This window comes from Propithecus coquereli, unplaced genomic scaffold, assembly GCF_000956105.1.
Source record: "Propithecus coquereli isolate 6110/MARCELLA unplaced genomic scaffold, Pcoq_1.0 Scaffold32, whole genome shotgun sequence".
Lineage (NCBI taxonomy): Eukaryota > Metazoa > Chordata > Mammalia > Primates > Indriidae > Propithecus > Propithecus coquereli.
In genome coordinates, this window is record NW_012148841.1 from 5,336,113 (window position 1) to 5,357,720 (window position 21,608).

The window sequence follows — 21,608 nt, forward strand, 5'->3', positions numbered from 1 at the left end:
AGCATTAATTTTTGCTTTTAAAAAATTTCCTTTCTTTTATTTTCTTGGTGTGTATTCTCTTGTTATTTTTCTCACTTTGTAATTTGGTTACCAATTTCATTAATTTTTTAGCTGCTACCAACTTTTGTGGAAAAAATCCACTCACCTATAGTTTCATTTTTGAAGAGGGCATCATTAAGTTTTGATCAGTAACTGCCTGCAGCCATAACAAGCATAACATAAAATGGCAAAAGTGTATGTTCATGAAAGACAGCTCAAGTTACTTCTTAAAATATATACAAGTATTTTAATGGTATGGTTTATACAAATCAAATATAACATTGCATATGTATTCAATGTATTTAATATTTTATATTCTATTTTCTTACATTTATGAAGTACACGTAATAAATGTTTTTACAAAGTTACATATAGTTCTCCCAAATAGCCTTCCCACTTAATTCTAGCAATTGCTATTGCAATAGTATCTTTGTCTATGATAAGAAAAAGATGAGAAAAAACTCTTGACCACTCGTGATCAGTTGACACCCCCAAGTTTAATGTCAGCTTTAGTGCTCAGTTACTTCTCTGGATTTTTGCTTTGTCTTTTTTCTTATTTCTAAGGATTTCTCACTTTACCATCAGCTCAGTTATGTATATTAAAAATGTTTTGGGACTGACGGAAAAAGAAAAATGTTTTGAATTTTTATTCAGTATTTTTAGATATTCCAGTTGGATTTTTTGAGTCATCTGACCTGCCATGTTGCCCAAAATGTAATTCCCATGGATAATACTCTATGACTTTGCTTAGTTCTTTGGCCACATGAATTCTGAACATCAAAGCACCAAGTCACCAATTTGTGCCATTGCTAAAAGTGAGACAGGTTGGGATAAAAGTGGATTGATGCATGCAAACTAATTACAGTTTCTGAACTGACTACTCAAAACTCAAGAATCTCCTGTAGTGAGCTAGTGTCATGTTTTTTTAAGATAAACCATAGGAGTAAAGGAGTGAAGATCCCCACTTCCAATGACATATGTGTACAGTGTAGTAGATTTCTAAGTTTTCATGTAAAAATACCAAACAAAATTATAGAAGTACTGTAATTGGATTCTCAATCCTTGGGTTATTTTCACTCATTGTTTAGTGTTGAGGATCTCTTTGTGATTAGGTTTCTTCCTAAGATTGGAAAGAATTTTCCATTCCTGGGAAGAAAAATGTGGAGGCAGCTATAATGCCATACGAGATAAATGTATACGCTCTGAAGCCATAACATCTGGGCTTGTGCAGTGGCTATTTCATTTACAAGGTCATTGAATGACCTTGGACTAATTCTTTAGCCTACCTGTTCCTCAGTTATCTCATCTGATGTGCAGGAAACATTCATAAACATCAGGCATTAGTATCACCACCATCACTGTCATTGTCATTATCATCACTCTAGACAGTCAGTCCCAGAAAGAACAAGAAGTATAAAGGACCTGGTAGGTTGCTATTCTGTAAAAACTCCAGGTGACCTCCATATTTTATTTCATTTTTAAGAAATCATGCACATTTCGGTGCTGTCAATTCATTGATTTTTTACTAAGTGAGGTCATTCTTTTCCATCCTTGACCTTTGTGGGAATTTAGTGACAGGAGAACAGAAGAAAGTATGGAATTTCCCTGGGACAGGTGCTCTTTTAACCCTCTTTTGGAGTTAGGGATTGGAGATCTGTAGAATGGTATTATTGGGGCTCAGGCAGGGAGGGGGTGTAGTAGTGATTGCAGCTCCCTGTGACTTTCGTACTGGAGACTTGCAGTATGAAGGACAAAGATCATGGCTTTTTTATTCACCATTGTACATTTAGTGACTAGGATGCTTGTTGTTGACAATTTGCCTTAATTTCTAAAGCACTGAACTGATGCCAAAACCCAAACAAAACTCTATCCTAGGAACTGGCGTAAAGACAATTTCTCAGCTCTTTTTAGAGAAGAGGTCAACATAGTGATTTTTTTCCCACTGAGTAGTGCAGTGGGAGATCTTACCTTTTTATATGACTTAAACTCTAAGAAAACAGGTCCAATTTTTATTTCAAGTTTCAAAATAATGAACTATGAAACAAACTTGATTATGCTTTAATATCTTATATGTATGAATATGGAATGACACATATTCTAAATGACTCGCCTTGACCAGAGAAATTTGGCACTCAACAGTGTTTTGTTAAAATTAGATATGTGGATCCTATGGTTTGAAATTTTTGACTTTAACACAAAGATGAAATACCTTATGGAGCCAAATAAACACTAACACATTTAAGAATAAACCTTGTTTTTAAACAGATTATTTTCCAAAAGAAATTCTTTTTGTTCTCAGTCTTCAAGGTAACAACCATAAAATCTGAGAGTTGAGCAAGGTGGGAAGATCTAGAGGACAAAGGACAAAGACAAAAAGGTACAAAAGCAATGTAGTTCAAGGTACTAAACAGATGGGACTGGCATGTGACTGAAGCAGCAGTCACCTTGTGCGCTTCCTACATTCCCGCTCTGTTTAGACATTATACAGTGGTTGCAAGAGGAGGACTGAGCAGGTAAAGTCTAATCAGGAAGCCAAAGAACCTTTTTATTTCTCCTCCCTCCTCCTCGTCTTCTTCCTGCCTTCTCCTCCTCCTCCTCTTCTTTTTCACAAATTTGGCTTGAAGTTCAAATTCTCAGGAAGACAAAAAAAAGCATGACGTTTATAGATGAAAAAGAAAATCCTAAATAAGGAAAAGAACATTTTATTTGGCATCTAACAAAAAGGCAATAGGAAATAATAAAAAATTAATTCAAGCCTCCTTCAAAGTTTAGTAATGTCATTTGTTGCTTCCCAGGACAACATTAAAGGAGTGTCATAAGAGATACTTCATAATGATTTTTTCTTATAATAGTTTTGCCTTTTTCACTGTTGTGAGTTTCTAAAAAGCACATAAATAAACCCCAAGAAAGAAGAAAAGTGTATAGAATCTTGAGTGCAATTGCAAAGTAGATATCAAAAAGGTAGCAAAAAGTGTTGGGCAATGAGTTATGCTCTATGATGAGTCCCAGACATACATACAGGGAGCCCTTTCTTAATATTGTACAGATACATTGTTCACAGTTTTATTTAAGAAGATGCTCATTGTCTTTGATTTTGAAATGACTTTGGGTTGTCTGGCTTCTATTTATTTTATTAAAGAGTGACATTTATAGACAACTGAAATTTCTAACTTGTTCAGATACTATGCTAGAAGAGTTCCCTTACATTTTACCCTATGTTCCAACCTATCACATATTTGACATAATCTTTTTGGAAATACCTATATTTCTTTATGTGTTAGAGTGATATTGTTGTCATGTCTGAGTAAGGATTTAATGTTATTGTAAAGCTAGCTCCTTTCGCCCACAATAGTACCATTTATTGAGAGCTTACCTTGTACCAACTACTGTTCTAGTGTTCTACGCATTTAATCCTCACAACAATACTATGAGGTGCTGTTATTATTATTCCTATTTCATGGGTGAGGAAATGGAGGCACAGAAAGATTAAGAAATGTTTCCCAGGCTCATACAGCTAGAATTGTGCTGTCTAACATAGTAGCCTATAACCACATGTATGTACTTAAATTTAAATGAAATGAAATTAAATATTCAGTTCCTCAGTTACACTAGCCACGCTTCAGGTTCTCAATAGGTCTATGTGGCTAGTGGCTACCATGTTGTATAGTGTAGAATAGAACACCTCTGTCATTGCAGAAAGTTCTGTTGGACAACGCTGTCAGAGAAGCAGTGAAGCCAGGCTTGAACCTAGGCAAAGGACAAAGACAAAAAGATACAGAAGCAGTGTAGTTCAAGGTACTAAACAGATGGGACTGGCATGTGACTGAAGCAGCAGTCACCTTGTGTGCTTCCTACATCCCTGTGGTGGTTCCAAAGTCCAGATGTGTAACTACTACACTGAACTGTCTTGTTTTCTCCCTTCCGTTAGCAATAAAGGGAGTGGTACCGAGAATCTATGAGTTGACGTTAACCTGAGAAAGATAAAGGACAAGACTGATGAATAGAGACTGACTGGGAGATTCATTCATTCATTTCACAAATATGTATTGAGTACTGCAGAGTGGTGGGTACTGTTCTAGATGCTGTCGATACAGCAGTGAACCAAAGAGATGGATTCTTTGCCCTCACAGAGCTTCCATTTTTCTGGGGGCAGATGGGCACAAAAAAAAGCATGAAGTTTATAGATGAAAAAGAAAATCCTAAATAAGGGAAAGAACATTTTACTTGGCATCTAACAAAAAGGCAATAGGAAATAATAAAAAATTAATTCAAGCTTCCTTCAAAGTTTAGTAATGTCATTTGTTGCTTCCCAGGACAACATTAAAGGAGTGTCATAAGAGATACCTCATAATCATTTTTTCTTATAAAATGATAGTTTTGCCTTTTTCACTGTTGTGAGTTTCTAAAAAACACATAAACCCCAAGAAAATAATTAAATACACAATCTGTCAGGTGGCAGTAAGTACTATGGAGAAGGAGGAGCAGAGGAAGTATGATAGGAGTGCTAATGAAAAGATCTCTTTGATAAGACACCATTTAAGAAGAGACCTGAGAGAAAGAAGTGAGAGAGGCGCATTCCAGGCAGTGGGAAATCCAGTTAGCGTGGTTAGTACCACATAAAGTGGCAGGCATCAGAGAAATCCCTTCTTTTCCCAAATGTCAAACCACATCTATTTAGGCATCTCCACCTTTGGTCTGATGTCACTTTTCTTTCCCAGTTTTGATACATCTTCTTTTGAGTCAATAGAGCCCATTTCACTTCTTTTATACATATTAATATTATTGATCTTTTTAGTTTGCAAATTTTGAAACACAGCAAATCTTAGCACCTTTCTGTGTTTAACTTTGACTTCAAGGGATTACAGGATTGTAGTGTTTGAAAAGTATTTCTGCTTTTCATGGTCTTCCTCCAATAAATGGGGCCTAGCCTGCCGATCAGCAGTTACTACATGTAAAGCCAGACTGATAACATTATTTTTAGAAGAAAATTAAGATGAAAGAAAGCTAAAGCATGCTCTAAAATTCTACTTCTAGACTCAAGAAACAGTCTTATAAATTTCATTTTTGATTGTCAATGGTTTGCTCAAATGTAGAAAACAAATCCCAAGTCTTTGAGAAAATTTAAAATTTTCAAGATGGCAACTCTTAATACATGGGCACCCTATAAGAATAAATCCAACCTCTCGTGTGCCAAGTATTAGGAAAGATTCGATTCTCATGACAGTACCTAGGAGCTCTCCTGTCCTGAACATTACACCGTTCCTGTCTTGGTGTCTACATCCTGTTAAGTCCAAGTCCATGCCTTTCTTTTCTCTGTTAAAATCTAGTACAACTGGATCACTACTCCCTTCTCTTAATTGCAAAAAGAAAACGAATTAATGCATGCAAAGTATTATTTTTATATTTACATTTTTAACATTTTACATATAAAATACTTTTACATGTAAAGTTCTTGGATTAGTACCAAGTATGTGGTGAGAACTCCTTAAATGTTAGCTAGTATCATTATTACTGTCAGCACTCTAATCCCTTTCTCTGCTTTATGTAAGCAGGTCTTGGCTCCGTGCATCCTACCCTACCTTACTGTGGCCTGCCTGTGTCTTCCAGCCCTACCCCTATCTCCTGAAGAGCTCATATATAGTGCATATCTCTTTTGGTGAGCACTGCTGCTTTTCCTAATCCTCCTAAGCTACGCTGCAAATTGGAATTCCTGACCCTGAAAACTCTTTAAAATCCTGTAGTAGGCGCTGTTGAGATTTCAGCTACTTACCACATGCATTTTATAGTCTAAAGAAAAGGCCTTTTTTAAGTTTATTTTTTAATTTCAGAATATTATGGGTGTACAAACACTTTGGTTACTTATATTGCCTTTACACTGCCCGTCTCAAGGCAAAGACAATAAGCCTGTTTCTCCAAGGGTGGTGGTTTTTCCGCACTTTTCCCTCAATGTAGGCCAGATCGTGTGGTCCCACTCCCAAGTCTTCCGCCAAGAGTTCTGGGTCCAGTGGATGTGGGCAGGATCCAAGTAGAACCATGAGTTCCTGGCTATTGTTTCAGTTGCAGTCAGGGATTCCCAACTCCATTTAAAAACAGTCTAAAAAAACTTGAAAGTTGGCAGCTGAGGTCGCGTGAGTCTCCAGCGGCACTGGGTAGGTGCCTAATTCCAGTGGGGAGTCCATGAGGGCTACCCAGAAAGGCCATTATCCCTCTGCAGTTCTGGATGCTTCACAGAGACTCCAAAGGGGTGAAAATTTACTGATTTTAGTTTGCAATGTATTAGGAAGCACTAAAGCCCTGACATGTTCATGGAACCAGACATTTTGTCTGTTTTATACTACGGGAAAAAAAAGCCAGCAGATTATGGGCCAGTCCATGAGGAAGAGTAAGATATTTAGCAGTAGCTAATGTTGGAAAAATTCACATTTTAACTGCAGTGAACAGGAGTAAATGAGTGTGTGCCGTGCTGCTATGGTGTGATGGCACGTGAGACCAAGTGAGGATGGCAATGTATGCGAGGGATCACAATTTTCTCAAAACTGCTTAATATTCTGTCATTGAATCACATTAGTCTTTTTTTATTTATTTTTCCTCAGGCCGTGGGAAAGACACAATGATAAATTATTCATTTGTATATAAATAAAGACAGCACATTCTGGAAGGAAGAAGTATTTGCAGAGTGAGAGTAATTTCTGTAAGATAAAGGGTCATTCTCTGTAACTACCTAAAATCTGAATTATGGCACCTTATTCTCTTCACCAGTGCCCTATTAACCTGGAGTTAAATGAGCTATGAGCATTGGTGCCTACTAGGGCGGGAAGGATGTGCTTCAGAGGGTTAGCAGAGCCTGCATAAATTCCAAGTGATATTAGCCATTTCCACTTACGGAACCCTGGGATACACCAGCGCAGTGCCGGGCGCTTTGTACACAGCACCTTTAATTTTCTTAACACTTCTTCGGTGTTGATTTTGTTATTTGCTGATGATGTAACTGAAGCTCAGAAAGGTTATGTGACTTGTCCTGAGCCACTTACCTGATAGATGGAAAAGCAAGGCTCCATTCCATGTCTCTCTATTCTTTTATATTTTTTTCTAGTTGGTCCCTTTTATCTGTATTTCCTCATTTCCAGTTCTCATTGGCTTCCTCACCTATGGGCAAACCATTCTGAGTCTGATGTGTGTCCTTTTGTTTGTATAGATTCTTGTAAAGAAAATCTTTCTCTTTTGTGTTCGTGTATTTTTAATCTCAGTAAATGGTATCTTGCTATAGATTTCTTTCTCTTTTATTCATTTTTAAATAAAATGTCTCCACCAGCACTAGGTTTTGAAGCTCCACCTGCATGGCTGTGTGGATGTCTGTCTGTCGTTGCTGACAGTTGTACTGTCAGCGCAGTACTCCAGGGTTGCATCCACCGTATTTCATTTCACCTTTCCACTGTCCCAGCAACGGATGCCCAGATTGCCTCTAGATTTCCACCACACCAAATAACCAGGTAGTGAACATCTTGTACACACCTCTTGTGAGTCTGTGTGGGATTGTTTGGGAATTGCTGGACCACGGGGCACACTTATGCTGACTTGCACCACGTGGGCCAGTTTCCTGCCGTGCAGCCTGGCCGCTGCAGTCCCCACATCCACCAGCAGTGCAGGAGCTTGTGTCCCCTCAGCCCCACTGGCACTTTCAGTTTTCTCATTTTTTCTTTTTTTTTCATTTTTCTAATTTCCTAATTTTGGCCAGTCTGATTGTGTGAGGTGATTATCTCATTGTTTTAATTTGCATTTCTCTAAATTATTAATGTTTTTTAAAAAAGTCATTTCTTCATATGCTTGTTAGTTGAACCTTTTCTACTGCTACCCTGTGCTCCAATTCAGGGGATGAAGGCCATGGTCAGGGCCCTACCATCTTTCTAGACCAGCATTGTCCAGCTGAAATATACTGCCACCCACATGAACAATTTCAGAATTTCTAGTAGCTACATGAAAAAGGTAAAAAGAGAAAGGTAAAATTAATTTCAGTAATATATCTTCTTTAACTCAATATATCTAAAATGTTATTTCCACGTATACTCAATATGAAAAATTATCAATGAGACCTTTTATATTTTTTGTCCTATCTTCAAAATCCTGTGTATATTTGACAATGACAGCACATCTCAATTTGGATGCTAAATTTTCAATGATTAGAGTGAAATGTAGTCACTTTACACAAGTGAAGTTTTAACTGAAAAATAATTTACACTGTTTATAAAATTTTGGATATGCCTGATTATTAGAAAGCTCTTCTTACTTTGGGCCAAACCTGCCTCTCTCTACTCACTCATCATAGTACTGCTTTCCATGGGCACATATAAAGTATGTGATCTGTCTTTGAGAGGACATCCCAATAAGCCTTGGGTTATTGCTCTTGGATTTCTCTTTCTCCACATCTTCTCTTCTTGGTCATCAACATCTCTGTTTCCCCTGGTTGTACCTTGCATGACATAGTTCCTTCACTTTGTTACAATGGGAACTTGGGTTGTATGCATTTCAGATTGCCTGTGTCTCTTCTAAGATGGTGCACTAGAACCAGCATGGTTCTTTCTATGGATGGGGCAATGCCCAGATAAATTCTGTCTTCCTCTGAGCCAGGCAGTCTGCCACCAGCAGAGTAACTTGAAACTAAATTAGCATTTAGCAGTCACATGTGGACTTGGTTAACAATTGCTTGTCATCTGGTTATTTATCAGTTGCTGTTTTTCAAGCACTCACTATATGTTTATTTTATTTATAAAAGTATAGATCAGAGGTAGCCTTCTACTCATGACAATTTCTAAGCAAGAAGAATCAAGCTTAGAAAACTAAAATTGTTTTTAATAAAATAGTAAGCTCCTCTCCATTGTAACTTGCCCCCAAAAGCCTTCCACAGACTCATCCTCAGAAATAAATGCAGCATGTTTTAAGTGGCCGGAGAAATTTCTTGGACCTGAGGCTATATAGTGGCACAGCCTTTTTCTCCACTAGCATATATCCAGGATGAATTAGTAAAATAATCTTTGAATCTGTTATTAATCTGACATAAGGATTAATGTATTTTATGCAAAGGCAAAGCCAGCACACACTCGCATTTTAATAAGAAATATATAGAAAGATAAATTTCATCTTGATATTATTGATATATTACATTACACAGAGGTACCCAATTAAGAGATAATGATATGCAATATGGCAGGCATTAATAACAAAGACAGTGTGAAAGATTATAGAACAAATCATTGGTAAAATGATTGCATTAGGATATAGCTTTTATAACAGAAGGAACAAAGGCATGAAAAACATGATCGCATGCCATTTATAGTCACGTTTCCAGGCTCGGTCACTGCTCAGCCCAGGAGAGGTGATGAGAAAGGGACAGAATCCAGACTCAAGGCAGCAAAGGAGAGCAGATAATAGCCTTCTTTCTTGTCTCCTCTACTCCTTGGTGCTGAGTACAGGCTGCCCCCGACTATATATCCCAAGAAATAGGTAACATTAACCCTTAAGTGAGGAACAGTTCGAGAAGTATGTGATGGTAAGGAATAATCAAGGGGTAGGAAGATATGTAGGCCTGGAGTCATCTGTCATATCCAGGAATAGTTTCATTCAGACCACGGCAGCTACAGAATACAAGGATTTTTCGTTTAGTGGTAGTAGATCTGGGAACAGGGAGAGCAGGTGGAGGTGGGAGAACAGACAATGAAGAAAGGAAAAACCCGGATCTGACCTAAGATGATTAAAGATGGACTCTTTGGCTCCCATTTGTCCCCTGACTCCTAGGACTAATTTACTTCGACTAATAGTCTCCCAAAAGGCACTGTGCTAGTCATTATGGGCTCCTAAAGATAAGGAATATATCACTCCCACGATCTGATGGGGAGGAGATGGCACCAGCACACAAATAATGAAGATCAAGAGCAGAGTATGCTGAGTGGTCTAAGAGACACAGAGTGTTGTAGAAGTTCACCTTCATGTTTCATGTGGGGACTTGGGATTAGCTATCCAGTAGGTAGTCTTTGAGATGAACTTTAAAGGATAAACAGGGTTCCATAGGCAAAGATGAGCAGAAAAGAGCACACCAGGCTATTCCTTCAGAGGGGAAGTCCCAAGTAATATTATGCAGATAGAATTCCTTTCCTCCTGTGCCTAGAATAAAGGGCCAAGAAATGCAGGCATCCATGTTTTTGCTCCATGGGTGTCATAGCATTGTGAAGACAAGCCGAGTAGTCTCAGAGCTGTGGGATAACCTTTGTTTTTTTTTTTTAATTGACAAATCATATGCAATATTGGCAGCCAGCTACCAGGTTAGCAAATATGAGATAGGATACAGATAGAGTCAGGCCTTTTTCCTCCTCTTAATGGCAATTAATAGTTACTGACCTGGGGCATCTGGGTAAAATAACCATCTAAAACATCAATTTAAGACAGGGTCATCTTTAAAACTCTGTAATCACTATCTTTTCAGTAGCCAACTTCAGTAGAGTAGAAAAATCAGCATATCGTTAATATATATTTAAGCTTCCTTTTCCCCTCTTGTATCAGTCAGGGCTCAACTAGAGAAACAAAACCAATAGGAATATATGTATTAAGAGATTTATTCCAAGGAGTGGGCTCACACCGCTGTGGAGACTGCCTGGGCGAGTGTGGAATCCATGGGGCAGGCTGGCAGAAAGGGCACACTGGAACCCTCAGGAATGAGCTGAAGCTGCTGTCACAGGCAGAATTTCTTGTTCTTCATCCTGGGGAGAGCCTTAGTTCTGCTCTTAAGGCTTTCCAACTGATTGTGGACTTTAATCACATCTACAAAATACCTACATGGCAACACCTAAATTAATGCTTGATTGAATAACTGGGGCCTGCAGCCTAGCCAAGTACACACATAAAATGGACCATCACACTTCCCATAGACAGACCTGATGTTAGGGTGAGGGCAGGTAATATAAATAACGGGATCAAGCAACTTACAGCAATGGTGGAGGGGGATCAGCCCAGCACACAAAAGGCCACATATTGTGTAAGTTTATTTACATGAAATATCCACAGCAGGTTTGTGGTGGCCATGACTGGGGACAAGCAGGAGTGGAGAGTGTTTAACACGTACGAGGTTTCCATTTAGGCATGATGAAAAAGTCCTGGAGCTGGATAGTGGTGATGGCTGCCCAACATTGTGAACATACTTAATGCATTGAGTTGTACACTTTAAAATGGTTAAAATGTAAAGTTTTTGCTATTTGTATTTTTACCACAATAAAAAATAATCAAATTTTATTTGATTTGACTGTAGTGGGCCTGAAGTCGGAACATACTTCTGATAGTGGGTTGGTAGGGTTTAATTTAAAAGTGCCAATTTCATGTTTACCTTTGCATTAGCGAGGGATTCGGCGGCTGCTTGACAAGTGCCAGCCTCAGTTCCCCTTCACAGTTGTGCGTTGTTCCAGCCTATTGTTCCGAATGCCCAGCTTATAACGTGAGGCACAGGGAGGCATTACTTAGACAACTTGAAAGTGTATTGAGCAATACAGATAACCCGGGATCGGGTGGCTTTCCCAGAGCCACTGATGGAGATCTTCAGATACAGGAATCTTTCATTTAGAGTGTGCTGATTGGGAAGATGATCGTGAATCTTAGAAAACTGAGATTTAGCTGGGCTGTCGTACTTGGGTTCCTGGGAATATTTTACAGCCATGGCTCTGCTCTTTTCAATAAATTCTTTTCAGGCTGGATCTTTATTGAGAGCGGTGATGTGTGGATCCTTTCCTCTGTGTATAGCATGAGCTCTTGCCCGGCGTGCGGTGGATGTCAGCGTAATGATCCTTTTGCAATGGTGACAGTTTGGAGAAATGTTTTTCAAATTTGTTGCTACTGACAGACATAGATGAATTTCCAACTAGAGTTATGGATCACTAAGAAAATGGGCTCTGACGGTGCCCTGGGGCCAGGGAGTGAAATGGACCTTCCCCTGGAAGAGGCTGCTTGGGACACATGTGCAGAGCTGCACAGACAGCGCCAGCCTGGGAACGTCCTTCTGCTCATGTCTTTGCTTCCTCCTTCTCAACTAGAAACAACATTTTGCATGTTTAATGTCCTCCATACAGAGATTTCTTCTTGGGAATATTTTCACCTCTTTTAGAAGCAATGATAAATATTTGAAGCCACTAGGAAGGAATTTATTTACTAGCATAAGTTACAACTTCAGATAACTGAAAGAACTTTCAAAACATCCTAAGTTGGGCCTCATTTATATCATTTTACAAGTTAAAAGTGAAATTTAAAAATTATTAGCCATCATATATGCCATTGTTAGTTTATTTCAGCCATTAACATACCTATTTTAGATAAAATTCATTTTTTGAGATATGAGTATTCCCATCCCAAATGACTTAATAAATATGTGAAAAAGGTAAGTACAATTTAGTGTGGTCTTTTCCACAAAACTGACTCAGCCAACTCTGTACATCTTGGCCATCCTTTGACTATTTAGGTCTGTGAGTCCTACACACAGGGGCCCATGAGCAGCTTTAATCTTTATGAGAGGAAGAATTCTGCCTAACTCTATCTGCCAGTGGCTGAGGCCAGTGTTCAGATGGCCACATTGGAGGCCTCCATTCAGGTTGGCCTAGCTCTCGAGGACACCAATTGAAAGACAATTATTTATGAGTGGGATGTAGCATGCTGGATGTACAAGATGTGCTAGGCACTACATACACATGGTTTTATGTTTTTCAACAATTTTGTGTAATATGTGTTATTTCATAAAACTGACATCCAGAAAGGTGAGTAAATTGCCCAAGGTCACACAAATAGTAAGTGGCAGAGTTGGCTTCAAACCCGGGGAAATCTCATCCTCAGCTATCACTTTGCACTGTACCACACTAAACAAGGATTTTCAGGGTGGCTAACCACAGAGCCAGTCACCAGGAATCAGGCCATAGGACACCTATGATTTAAAAGGACCGAGCAGGTGATCCAGAGAAGTTGCACAGTAGGAGGAGCTGGGCAATGGCAAGCAGCTCACCTAAGAAGCTCCTATGCTGTCTGACACACAGCTTATGCACAACCTCCTCTTTGGAGCCTTGCATTCCAGCATGTCGTGTTCCACAGTTAACTTCCCTTGTGCTTGCTGCGCACCTGCCTGTATGTCTGCACTCGAACTTGTCGTACTTTCTTGTGCCTGGCACAGAACCTGGCATAGAGTAAGACCTCAATGAGTATTTAACGGATTAATCAGGCAAAGGCATCCAGGAACATACGGCTCAGAGAATGGGAGGGCCAGAGGGAGGAGACTGGGCAGATGAAGTAGGAGGCCAGGGATGAGTGAACTGGACTTGAAGAGGAGCCACCTATTTCTATGTTTGCATTATAGGGGGTGAGCCACCCAGCACCTGAAATATACTGGAGTGGCAGACTTGTTGATGATAAAACCAAGGCTTTCTAGTCATTATATTTCCAGCTCTAGGAAGGTTGATTGCCACAGTGAGTTGTTTCCTGGTGTGCATGTGTGTGTGTGTGTATGCACACGTGTGTTTATACTTTTATATACATTCTTGCCCATGGTGAAAACAAAGACAGACTTTGGAGAAAGACTTCAGAGGAAGGTGAAAATAGGGAGATCAACTGCTCTGAAGACTCAAAAATCCCTACTTTGGCCTCTAAGCCAGATATTGGCAAACTATATCCCATGGAGCAAATTCCTCCTAGGGCTGTTTTTGTTATGATCCTACAAAAACCAGCTAAGAATGATTAATACATTTTTTGATGGTCAAAAAAATCAAAAGAAGAAAGGATATTTCATGGCATGTGAAAATGATATGAAATTATTAATGTCCATAAATAAAGTTTTAGTGGAACCTAGCCATGCCCATTCACTTATGTACTATCTATGGCTGCTTTTGTGTTATAAGGACAGAGTTGAGTAGCTGGCACCGAGACTGTGTGGCCCACAAAGCCTAAAATATTTAGTATTTGGCTCTTTGCAGAAAGTTTTCCAACGCCACTTCTAAGCCATGGTAGAGTCATCCTCTTTCAAAGCTGGTGGGAAAACAGAATAACATTGTTTCCGTTGTTCCAGGAGCTTCTAGCAGAGTACATTGATTTTCTTTATAGATTCCTATTGATTTTTGTTGTTACTTTACTCTGTGTTGGTGTGAAGGGCCTAGAATAATTGTTGTGCATTGTGAAGGTACGTTCTAAATAGCATCTGGACAATCTCTCATGATTGATTTTTGTAAAAAGCTTTAATTTTTAAATTGCTTTTGAACTTTTCTGTCTGGGAGTGGGAGCTGAAGGGGAAGGGTGGGATGGGAAACAGCAGCCCTTGGCCCCACACTACCTCACAGGCTGCCCTGAGGATTAATGAGATAATGTGTAGGCAACATTTTGTACTTCTGGAGGAATGGCACTACATAAATATGAGACGTTATTAAAAACACACAGACAGCCTTGAGGGAATGATCTTCCTCTCTGACAAAATAATAGGTTTCTACTAAAATAATTTAGATTTAATGATTAAATGCACATTTGTAATGGGACCAAAGTAGCAAGGAGTTAGAAACAAGCTAATCTTGGAGTAGTGAGAGAGACTATTGTGATTTCAAGATATATAAATATGTCTCAATTAAAAAAGATGAAAAATTTTCTTCTCTCCCGACACAATGTAAGATTTGATGCTGCAAGAATAATTGTGGTCATTGGTCAAAAATCACTTTGGGATCCACCTGTATTAAAGGCCTTACAGCACACCAGGAACTAGGGGATATGGGTCTGTGTGAGGCAGAAATGCTCCTGGACTTTGCCACCTTCCCTACTGAGTTGTCGTCTTCCCAGGGTGTTCCTGGGTTCAAGTGTGGGTTCCCCTTAGAGCAGATGCTGAGACAAGGATGCGTGTGCAGGTGGTTTACTTGGGAGGTGCTTCCCAGAAACAAAAGCGAGAGCAGAAAGAGTGGAAGAGTGAGAAGGGGAAGACAGTCAAGGGTCTATTACTGGGCTGGATAACCTGTGGCAACAGGGGCTGCATCTGCTGGGGACCCTCCAAGGCGCTGTGTGGAATAAGCCTCAGCTTGTCCTTCCTAAAGGAGGCTGGAATTAGTAAACTCATTATGTAATAAAAATAGCTATTTCCAGGTTTTGAGGTCATACATTGTGCCAGGAACTTTGCCTAAGTAGTTTTGTTTAATTCTGAAAATAAGCGAGAAAGGGATCTTTAGTCACATTGTATAGATGGGAAACTGGATTTTAGTACAAATTACATAAAGTCACTTAGCTGGTAAGTGTTAGGCCTCAGACACAGATTCGGGTCTGCCTAACAGCGAAGCTCACGTCCTCCATGTCATGTAAGACTGTAGTTGCCTCTTCCTCGGTGGGCAGTCTTTAAAATTTTAAGTTGTTTCTAATTTGTAATGTTGGGAGGATGGGTATTATGTTGGGAGGTTCTGCTGCAGTAACAAATAACCCCCACATCTCAGTGCATTAATTAACACCTTAGTTTTCTCACTACATATGCATGTCGGTGACAAGGTGGATCTGTGTTGGTGTGATCCTCACCTGGGTGTCCAGGCTGATGGGGCAGCCAGTCTGTGGTGGTGCGCGCTTCAGATGGAGGCAAGCATGGCACCTCAGGCATTCCCTCTCGGGGTTGTGTTAAGTGCTAACCTTGTATTATCATGGCCGTGAGAGTGAACGCCTCCTTAAAGTTTGCACCACGGACTCCTCACTTAGCTCACCCTAGTACAAGCCCCACCATCGGAGCATCGTCACTGCACATGGCAGCGGGGAGAGGACCTGATGAATCAGCTTCTTAAAGCTTTCACCCAAGGGTGACATGCTCTTTCTGTTCACATTTTATTATTAATAAAAAAGCAGAAAGGACACTGGATATTGGTGAACAGTATTAAGAGTCTCCCAGAATAGGTTTGATTTAATTCATTTTTACAAGCCTCCTCCTTTTCCTGTTAATAAGTTTACAAGTTTAAGCTATTAAGCAGATCATCATGGCTCGGAATATATTTAATTCAAATGTTGACTTTCCTATGTGGTCTCATGAAAATTCAGAGTAACCAAGTGCTGCAGTTGATCCTCTCTATATTTGAATATTAAAAGTAGAGTAACAAGGAAGGTGCTCTGTAAAAACTCCCACCCTATAATCCAAAGATTAGCCATCCAAAGCTAATATTGAGATTTAACCATTTTCCAGATAGCCTGAGAGATGAGGAGACAGACAGCAATTGTTACCCAAATATTTCATCTTGAATGTGTAATAAGAACCTTTGGCTATAGGCAGAGTTTGCTAATATTACAGCATGGTGGTAGTGGGGGACTTGTGTATGAATAGTTGTCCTTTTCAGCATGTAGTCTAGAAACTTCTTTTGTTGTGGGTTGCATTTTTCTCTGTGAGCTACAAACACAACAATGAAAGGAACATTAACCATTAACACACACACACATACGCGTGCACACACTCTTCAAAGAGGCAGTGTGAGAAGAAAAATGGCTTTGATCAAATGACTGCAAAGCCGGTAGGAGATGTTCGATTTTCATTTCTGCTTAACCCTGTTCATAAGTCCAAAGAACCTAGGTCTTCTACAAAATTCAACTCTTGTCTTGGGGGCAAATTCTGGGGTTGGAGAATGGTCAGGATTAGATTTAGGTATTGGGGAAAGGACAGGGTATTAGGAGGAAGGGAATCATATTGTGGTGAAAACTGTTGCATCCTTGTGTTTTTGTCCACTCTAGCATGAACAAATTGTCTAACTATGGGCAGGTCATTTAACTTTGCGTTCTTCACTTGTATGAAACCAGAGAAGATTCTAGCTCTAAATCTGGCAAAGACAATAAAGGAAGAGATTGTCAGCTCATAGAGATAGCAGGATGGAGAAATTTCTTTTTCGGGTTAGAAGAGACTTTAGAATGGTTTGTACTTTGAGAGGAGGAGTCAGTCGAGAGAGATAATGAAGGTGCAGGAGAAAGGATTTCTCCCATGGCAAGGCTGTGAAAGAGGTGGGGGCGATTGGTATCAGGACATCAGGATGAAGACTCCATCCTGAAAAGGGAGGATGCTTTTCCTTCTAAGGTAGACCGGAATGAGGACACAATGGATATTGTATGATCTTTTAAGGTAGCAAGGAGGATGAGGTAACATCAAGAAGATGAAAAGCCTTATACCAGCTTGGTCATCTGCCCAGGCAGGGAGGGGAGATGGATATATTAAAGAGTGGAGAAAAGGTTTGGAACAAATGCATGTGGAGAGTGATGAAAAGAGTTACCGAGAAAGGAATAGAAACATTTTGGAGGCCAGGAAGAACTCAAATGAAGTTGAACAGCAGAAATTGTAGCAGATCCAGTTGGCATGGCATATTCTTCATAATTTGATACACCAGGACCCAGGGATGAAGGAACCAGGACCCTGTTGGACAGGATCACCTTGGAATAATTGTGTTTGGCAACTTGGCTTGGGGGGAAAACAGGAATTTGAGGTTCCCTGTGGTCTCTTCGAAGGAGCGGAGACGGTTCTGTAGGCACAAGAGTGTGGGCAGTCTGTAAGGAAAGGGAGTTTTGGACACCTAGGGGACAGTGAAGGTAAAATAATACTCAGTGAAGATGAGGCCCAAAAGGTACTAAGACCTATGAATGATTGCAATGGAGTGGGAATTACAATCTCTTTTTGAGAAGGTTGAGGAAGCAGGGTAGCAGAGTGCTAGACTATGAGCTCATTAGGATGGGGCCAAAGGTCCCCTTTACTTTGGTGTCCCAACTCTTAGCATGTTGTCAGGTACATAATGGATGCTCGATAAATCCTTGGTGAAGTCACAAGGATTAGTAACAAGGATTCAGTTGAGCTGAATGTTACCCAAGATGATGGCAGAAGATGGAGTCAGGAAGCAAACTCTGCAATGACTAGGCTGTAGACACTGTTGACACGTGCAGGTCTTGTCCGATGCAGAGGAGGTGACCTAGTTTGTCTTGCCAAGCACCCCATCAAGGCTTTCCCTTCCTCTCTCTATGATTGACTCCACAAATAAGAGATAATTTCCGTAACTATAGCCAGCTGTGCCTCCCACGTCTATAGGAAGGTTTTCTGCTTATCCTAATACAAAATTATATCTTCCTGCTTGTCTGTATGAGTACATTTTATGGTCATGGCTTTGACTGTGTTCTTGATAAAGAGTCATTCCTAGAGATTCAATAAATATAATAGGGAGAAAATGCAACAAATGAGAACCCAGCTAATTTGTATTAGAGATGGGGTAGTCCATTTGCAGATTGCTGAATTTTGAAAGATAGCCAGGAAAGGAAAAACAAATAAATCAAACAGCCAGCACTGCCGAATGTAGGGATTTTTTTCTTCTCCTCATTCATTTTGCCAAGTGTGGATGGTTGTTAATTACATATTTATGATAATACTTAATAGCTTACTTGTGAATGTCCTGAAGCATGTTTTCCAAACGTAATAATGTCTGGACTGCATGGGGTCCTCTAGCTCCATTAGTCTGCTATTAAATTTTAACTGAGAAGTGGTTTAAATTTGCTATGGAGGTTGCAGATTAATTATGTTGGGGTGGATTTAGCTGGGTTCTAATGATAAAACCAAAATACTAGAGGGACATTCTTTATTTTTGAAAGATTCTATAAAGTTTCTACCTTTACCACATATATATGAATAATGCATTTGATCATCAGAAAGAATCATTTAGGGGTTGAGTTCCAAGTGCCTTTGGACTATAAATATCAGGGCAGCCCTTATATTTCCAGCTTAGAAATCAGATGCTCTATGTTTAACTTGTAGCCTGAGTCAATGTCCTCCTCCTTCTCCTATTTCCAAATTAGAGAATTGGCACGCTGTTATACTCAAACTTCTGTGTATTAAGACAGTGTTCAACCTTAAACATTACCTGGTGTTAATGTTGGGTCAGATAAGATGGGCTGTTTATGGCTTTAGGGCATAGATCATCAGATGTTAAGCAGGTGGAACAGGGAGAATGCTCCCTTATTGATGACCGTGGCTGGAAATAGCGGATTTGGAAATATCAGTATAATGGATGTATTTTCCAACTTGGAAATTCTGGAGCTATTGATATATTATTAGGAAAAAAATGTGTGTTTTGGTTGGTTTGTTTTAGTTTTGGCTGTCTGGGCAAATAAAAATTTGAGTTGTCATGACTTACAGATAAAAGTGGCTGTTGCTGAGGAATTGTTGGTACTTTAAGAGAGAGGAGTATCACGGTAATTTTTTTTATTTAGTCTGAAGACAAAGGGAGAAAATTACATTTCTGTAATGGTTCATTTCTTAGAAGTAGCTATTTCCCCAAGGCTTGCTTTCCCCATGTACTTTTGAACTTTAAGCCTTTAGCCTGAAGCACTAAGAAACTTGTCATTGTAATTCTTTGGCTATCATTTCTTGCCTGTGAACACAGCTTTCCTCTCTTTGGGCATTCAGTGCTTTTGCTAGGTTGTTTATCTGTGGAGAGCAGTTTTGAGTGAAGCTGTCAGCTCATTAGCAGTGGAGTGTGTGGTTTAGACTGGATAGGTGTACCTGGGAATTCAAGAGGGCTGAATTAGGGGTCCTTACCGGGCAGCTTTGCTGCCTTTATTTTTCCCAGCAGGGCAGTTTGGGTTTGAATAACACTTTCCTTGTGGTTAAAACCTCAGTCCAGCCTCTTTTTGTTGTTGTTGCTGTGGTAAGAACACTTAACAGGAGATCTACCTTCTTCTCATTTTTTGAAAGGAAGAATGAGGGAGAAAGGAAGGAAGGAACCTGAGTGTTTCAGCGTTAGCTGACTTTAGCTTAGCAAGGAACTCCAGGACCTTGGTCGAGAAAAACACTTGTAGACATCCACTGCCTGAGTGAGGTGGGTGGGGTGGGGACTCACTTCTCTGGCTTGTGATCTGTTCCTTTATGTTCACCAGTCCTTCTTAACTTATTTATGCCTTTTTTCCTTGCCTTTACCTAAATCTTTCCTTTCCTTTTCTGCGTCTGACTCCCAGCTCCAGCATCTTTGTCCTGTTTCCAAACATGGTGTGCACATGTATGTGTGTGTGTTGTTTTGTTTTGTTTTTCTTTGCACAGCGTTGCCATAGACCAACAGTTCTGTGGTTTCCATGTAGATACCTCCTTTTGGCTGTGCTGGCCTTCTATGAGGGCATGGCTGGCTTATACTACACTGGTACTAATTTTTATTAAGCACCTACTATGTGCCAAACATTGTACCAAGTACTGCATACATATAATATTTAATTTGTTGTAGAATAACACAATAATAATACATATAGCACTTAACTGTATGCCAGGCACTGTTCTACAAACCTCTGTATATTAACTTCTTTCTTATTCATAGCAACCTATGAGGGTTGTGTCAGTCAGAGTCTATCCAGGAGACAGAAACCACACCATTTTTTTTTTATATAGTATAAAATTTTCCATTAGAAATGTACAATTCAATGATTTTAGTGGATTTATAGAGTTGTGACATTATCACCATAATCCAGTTTTAGGACATTTTCATCACCCTAAAAAATCCCCTTAAGCCTGTGTGCAGTCAGTAGTTGCATGAGGCTGAGTCCTACCCCTAGCCTCATACAACCACTGCTCTGCTTTATATCTCCATAAATTTACCTTTTCTGAACACTTTATATAAATGGAATCATATAATACTTTTGTATTTGGCATCTGTTACTAACATAATGCTTTTGAGCATCATACATGTTGTCACATGTATCCAAAATTTGTTTCTTTTTGTTGCTGAATAGAATTTTGTTGTATAAATATACCCTATTTTGTTTATGAATCTCCCAGTTGATGGACATACGATTTTTTTTCAGTTTTGACTATTATCAATAATGTGTGGACATATGTTTTCATTTTTCTTGGGTAGATTCCTAGGACTGGAATTACTGGGTTGTATAGTAAGTTTACGTTTAACTTTTTTTTTTTTTTTTGAGACAGAGTCTCACTCTGTCACCCGCCCGGGTAGAGTGCAGTGGCATCATCATAGCTCGCTGCAACGTCAAACTCCTAGGCTCATGGGATCCTCCTGCCTCAGCCTCCTGAGTAGCTGGGACTACAGGTGTGCACCACCATGCCTGGCTAATTTTTTCTATTTTTAGTAGAGACAGGGTCTCACTCTTGCTCAGGCTGGTCTTGAACTCCTGACCTCAAGCCTCCTGCCTTGGCCTCCCATAGTGTTAGGATTACAGGTGTGAGCCACTGCGCCCGGCCTATGTTTAACATTTAAAGAAACTGCCAAACTGTTTCCCAGGTGGATGGATGTACCCTTTGACATTCCCATGAGCAATATATGAGAGTTCCAGTTTCTCTGCATCCTTGCCCACACTTGGTATTGTCTGTCCTTTTGATTATAGCCATACTAGTAGGTATGTAGTGGTATCTTATTGTGGTTTTAATTTTCATTTCCCAAGGAATAATGATGTTGAGCACCTTTTCATGTGCTTATTAGCCATTCACGTCTTAGTTCGTAAATTGTCTATTCCAGTCTTTTGCTTATTATTGGGCTTATTTTTGAGTTATAAGAATTGTTTACATATTCTGGGTACAAGTCCTTTATCAAATA

General features: G+C 39.6%; 1 protein-coding gene across 2 annotated transcripts in view; it reads left to right on the top strand.

The window, feature by feature from the left end:
• Positions 1–21,608, top strand: part of LHFPL3 (lipoma HMGIC fusion partner-like 3) — a 503,530-nt gene that overhangs the window by 14,680 nt on the left and 467,242 nt on the right. The window lies entirely within an intron of this gene.